This window comes from Triticum aestivum, chromosome 6A, assembly GCF_018294505.1.
Source record: "Triticum aestivum cultivar Chinese Spring chromosome 6A, IWGSC CS RefSeq v2.1, whole genome shotgun sequence".
Classification (NCBI taxonomy): domain Eukaryota; kingdom Viridiplantae; phylum Streptophyta; class Magnoliopsida; order Poales; family Poaceae; genus Triticum; species Triticum aestivum.
The window spans coordinates 6,564,882-6,571,147 of NC_057809.1; positions in this window are offsets into that span (position 1 = coordinate 6,564,882).

Genomic DNA, 6,266 nt, shown 5'->3' on the forward strand with positions numbered 1-6,266 from the left:
ACAACATCATATCAAGGTGGAGTCAAATAAAAAAGGGCTCTTCGTTTAATTAATCTTAAGAACAACATGTTATGAGCATGAATATTTTTCAGCAAATGTTGACAGTAATGTAAGCAAGCCATCATGATATCATAGGAAAGTAACATACTGCTGTAATAGCCGTTTGTAGCGATGACTGGAGTAGGCCAGCAATACGTCCAGCCATAGAACGAGTCGACGGCGTAAATGAAGCCCTTGTGTTCAATGGCATCAGAGAACCATGGAGGATGTATGATCCTGCGATGGACGTGCAGATTTATCCACTTACCGCAGTGACCTGTCAGATAGGCGAGACCACGGTTGAAGAACGCAATTAGCCTGAAGTCTTTATAATTTGCAGATCTTGTGGGCACTTGGCAGATTACAACCTTGAGCAAATCAAACTTGGTATCATGTTGGCTACTGTAAGATTCCAAGTATTCTGGGCCGCGGTGCCAAAGCAGTGCAGTGTTAATCGAAGGAAGGGGGATCAATCGCCGGGTGTAGACCTCCACGAGCATCCAGTTGCCGCGACCGTCGACGAGCACCATCCAAGACGTGTTCATGCCGACCCAGTACATACCGTTAATGTAGTTGAGGCTGGCAGGGATCGGATCATAGTCAAGGGGGTTGATGCTCGCCACCCTACGATCGTTATGCTGCGTGACACGCCGTTTCTGAAGATTAGGCGGCATCATCAAGTAAGGAGCTGGCTTAAAAAGCTCCGGCCTGAGGGCTTTGAGTAAACGGTATAGCCCTGACGAGCACACGGCGAGAGGCATGGTACTGAGATTGTCCACACGCGAAACAATGAGCTTGATTACCTCTGTGGGGAGCGAATTCCAGCCACTCTTTCGGCGGACGCTGCTCAGTTCTACCATTGTTAGTGCTTGGGTTTCGGACGAGGGGGGGAGGCGCCTTAGCGGGGATGGAAGATTGGACGAGCTTATGTGCGGACAAAGATGGAGAAGCGAATATGTGCTGCGGGAAGTGGATAGGTGATGATGACTACAGCACGTCGCTTGACTTACGAGACACATACCAGCAGCGTAGGGTCATGTCAATGCCAGACAACTTGCTTGAGTGATCACAGTACTGGTACTCCCTACAGTGCTATGCCCTAACTTGCTTGAGTAGAGATTGGCCTACCGGTTAAGATTTTTGTCATCAGTGGTGTTACACCAATGGCGAATAATCAAGACATGGATCTTGAATCACTCATAATCAATTTTGAGAGATATTGATTTGAGTGGGAGTGCATTTTAGAATAAAAATGTTCATTCACTAGTGCATATTTCATTATAAACAAAGTCTAAGTGAAACTTGTGTTTTCCGTTGTAGATCAAATGGCTCGCAACACCGCGTTCAACTTAGGCTCGATGTTAGAGAAAGAGAAGTTAACTACGACTGGAAACAACTATGCGGACTAGGTCCGTAACCTGAGGATTGTCCTCAGGAGCGCTAAGAAATTGTACGTGCTTGAAACTGCTCTTCCAGCTAAACCGGCGGCAGAGGCCCCGGAAGATGAACAAAATGTCTGGGCCACTAAGGATGATGATCACAACTTAGTGCAGTGCCTCATGCTAGCTTGCATGAGTCCAGGGCTTCAAAAACGTTTTGAATTCCATAAACCCCGTGATATGATCCGGGAATTGGATGCTCTGTACAAGGAAACCGCAAAGTCTGAACGATTTGATATCATGAAGGCTTTGATGGAATGCAAGATGGCTGAGGGTAGTTCAGTTGGCGAACATGTGGTCAAAATGATTGGCTATTCTGAAAGGCTTAAAGCCCTGGAATTTCCACTTCCACCTGGCCATATGATGGACATGTTGCTTTCTTCACTCCCCCGTCTTACGATAGTTTTGTCATGAACTACAACATGACAGGGATGGAGAAGACACCGGAAGAGGTGCTCGCCATGCTAAAAACTGCAGAAGGAGGACTGCGGAAAAATTGCAAGCAAGTGTTTCTTGTGAATAAAGGCAAGCCAAAGAAGGGCAAGGGCGCCGGTAAGACCGGCTCCCAAAGCAACTCTAAGGGCGGAGCCAAGAATGAAACTGAGTGCTTCTACTGCAAGGGCACAGGACACTGGAAGAGAAACTGCAAGAAGTATCTGGAAGATAAGAAGACCGAGAAAACTGGAAAACGTATAATTGTTATACAAGTTAATGTCATTGACGTTTTGCTTGCTAGCGAAAATTCTAAGTCTTGGGTATTTGATACCGGATCGGTTGCTCACATTTGCAACTCGATACAGGGGCTTCAGAAGGTGCGCAAGCTGGCAAAGAATGAAGTCGTGATGCGCGTCAGGAACGGCGCTGGGATCGCCGCTCAAGCCGTCGGCAGTATGCCTCTACGTCTCCCTTCAGGATTTATCTTAGAACTAAGTAACTGTTATTTTGTTCCATTGTTGTGTAGAAACATTATCTCCGGATCATGTTTAGTACATGATGGGTATTCGTACAAGTCTGAGAACAATGGTTGTTCACTTTATTGTAAGGATATGTTTTATGGATTTGCACCCATTGTTGGGGGACTTTTCATACTAAATCTTGAATGTGGAAATGATGTCTTTAACGTGAATGCTAAACGCCTTAAGAAGGCTGATACCACCACCACTTTCTTGTGGCACTGTCGGCTTGGCCACATCAGAAAGAAACGCATGCAAAGACTCCATAAAAATGGAGTTTTACCGTCCTTTGATTTTGAATCATTTGACACATGTGAAGCTTGCTTGATGGGGAAAATGACCAAGACGCCGTTCACGGGTCATCCTGAACGGGCGGGTGAATTATTGGGAATAATACATAGTGATGTATGTGGTCCAATGAACACAGCCGCACGGGGTGGGTATTTCTACTTCGTGACTTTTACTGATGATTTAAGTCGGTATGGATATATCTACTTAATGAAGCATAAGTCAGAAACCTTTGAAAAGTTTAAAGAATTTTAGAATGAGGTAGAAAATCATCGTGACAAAAAGATTAAGTTTCTGCGGTCTGATCGCGGAGGCGAGTATCTTAGTCATGAGTTTGGCCAACATCTAAGTGACCGTTGAATCGTTTCACAACTTACGCCTCCCGGAACTCCACAGAGAAACGGAGTATCGGAACAACGTAACCGAACCTTGTTGGACATGGTAAGGTCGATGATGTCTCTTACAAATCTTCTGATATCTTTTTGGGGTCACGCACTACTTACTGCTTCTCACACACTAAACAAAGCACCATCTAAATCTATTGAGACGACACCACATGAGATGTGGCACGGGAAGAAACCCGACCTGTCGTTTTTCAAAATTTGGGGTTGTGAAGCTTATGTAAAGCGTTTACAGCCAAGCAAACTTGATCCCAGATCAGACAAATGTTACTTTGTAGGTTATCCCAAGGAGACAGTTGGGTATTCTTTTTACCACGCCTCCGAGAAAAAAGTGTTTGTTGCAAAACATGGAGTCTTTCTTGAGAAAGAGTTTCTCACTAAAGAAGTGAGTGGGAGGACAGTACAACTTAATGAGATTAGTGAATCTTCGGCAACCGTTGATATGGCTAAGGAACCGGAAGAAATTCCGCTAATTATCCCTACAACCGAGCCGGAAGTTGTCGCATGTGATGCGGAGACTTCAGACAATGTTGTAACTGAACCGGGCAGATCAGGTAGGGCTATCCAGCCACCTGAGTGGTTTCATAACGAAATCTTCATTCTTGAAGACGATGAACCTGCGCACTACAAGGAAGCGATGGCGGGGCCCAGCTCAAAAGAATGGCACAAAGCCATGAGATCCAAAATGGAATCCATGTACGAAAACCAAGTTTGGAACTTGGAGGAACTTCTAGAAGGCGTAAAGCCGATTGGTTGTAAATGGATTTTCAAAAGAAAGACGGACGTGGATGGTAACATTACTATCCACAAAGCTAGACTTGTCGCGAAAGGGTTCACGCAAGTTCCAGGAGTGGACTACGACGTGACTTTCTCGCCCGTAGCTATGCTTAGGTCTGTTCGGATATTGCTAGCAATTGCTGCTTATTTCGACTATGAAATATGGCAGATGGATGTCAAAACGGCTTTCCTAAATGGAAACCTCAAAGAGGATGTATACATGATACAGCCAGAAGGTTTTGTCATTCATGAGGATGCTGGAAAGGTATGCAAACTTCAGAAAGCCATTTATGGCCTAAAGCAAGCATCAAGGAGCTGGAACATTCGTTTTGATGAAGTGGTCAAAGAGTTTGGCTTCATCAGGAATGACGAAGAATCTTGTGTTTACAAGAAGTTTAGTGGGAGCACAAAAGCATTTCTAATCTTGTATGTGGATGACATGTTGTTGATTGGAAATGACATGAATTTTCTTAGCGAAATAAAAGACTCATTGAAAAAGAGGTTTTCAATGAAAGACTTAGGCGAAGCGGCATATGTATTGGGCATCAGAATCTATAGAGATAGATCAAAACGCCTGATAGCGCTTAGCCAAAGCATGTACATTGACAAGGTGTTGAAAAGGTTCAACATGGAGAACTCCAAGAAGGGCCTTCTCCCCATGTCACCTGGCACAGTGCTTTGCAAGAATCAGTGTCCTCGGACTCTCGATGAGGGAGTGCAAATGAATGATATTCCATATGCCTCGGAAGTTGGTTCTATTATGTATGCCATGCTATGTACAAGACCGGATGTTTCCTATGCGCTAAGTGTTAGCAGTCGGTACCAAAGTGATCCAGGATTGGAACACTGGGCCGTAGTCAAGGGTATTCTTAAGTACCTCAGAAGGACCAAGGATTTACTCCTTGTGTACGGAGGTGATGAAGAGCTCATTGTAAGTGGTTACACTGATGCAGGCTTCATGACTGACCCAGATGACTTCAAATCTCAATCAGGCTATGTTTTCATACTTAACAGTGGCGCAGTAGATTGGAAAAGTTCCAAACAAAAGACTGTGGCGGATTCTACGATGGAGGCGGAATATGTTGCTGCTTCAGAAGCCTCCAAGGAGGCGATATGGATCAAGCAATTTCTTGAAGACCTTGGTGTGGTTCCTAGTGCCCAGGACCCGATGGAGATCTATTGTGATAATAGTGGCGCTGTGGCTCAGGCAAGGGAGCCAAGTTCGCACCATAAGAAAAGAGGGTTTAGTGAAAGTACGCAAAGTTCACACGAATCTGAATGTGTCAGACCCGATGACAAAGCCTCTACCACGAGAAAAGCATGAGCAACACTGGATAGCCATTGGTGTTAGGGAAGCCATGTAACTGGATTATGACTCTAGTGCAAGTGGGAGTCTGTAGGAGATATGCCCTAGAGGCAGTAATCTCAGTTATTTTGTATCTCCTAGTTTGTAATGAAGGTTTATGTTCCATGCTATAACTGCAATGATTCTCGAGACTGCAAATAAAACGAGGCTTGGAGGAAACTCATGTGCACGTGTGGGATAATAAACGGTAAAATGTATTCCTAGTCAAGCCTCTATGACTGGCTCAAGTATTGCATGATGATCCTGTTTTCCTGATCATGGGCATGACTATGCCGGCAATTTTGAGGGCACAATTATTAGTAGAACACTTGTGTTGAATCGACCCAATTTGATGTTATGCTATGAGATACATTCGTCACAAGTTAATGGTTAATAACACAGAGAAGTTAATGTTTGCATAATTCCTTAGACCATGAGAGTATCGAGTTCCTTCATACTTGCTTGGTGAACTTTGGGGTATGTTAAACGTCATCCGTAACTGGGTGGCTATTACGGCGGCTTACGGGTTCACGGAAAAGTATTGCAAGTAACGAGATAGCTTAAGATTGGGATTTTCTCCTCCGACGATGCAGAGATATACTCGGCCCTCTCGGTGTAACGGTATCCATCATCGTCTGGCCAGACACATTGTGATTTGATCACTGGGATGCCGGAACACGGGAACGAGAAAAGAGAACAAAACCGGTAACGAGGTAACTTGCATGGTGGACAAATTGTTGATCCACAGGAATGCAATAAATCTCACCTCAGGTGTTTGTGACATATCGCGAAGCAACAGGAATAGCTCACGGCAAATGGAGGTTCACTCGAATATTCATTCGTGTGGGTATAGGGGTCAATACGGGTGTCCACGGCTCCGATGTTGATCATTGATCGGAAGAGGTTCCAGGTCATGTCTATACTTCACCGAACCTATAGGGTCACACGCTTAAGGGTCATCTATCTGCTGAATACTAGACAGGGAGTCTGAGAGAAAATCACCGAAAAAGTTTCGGACAGCGGA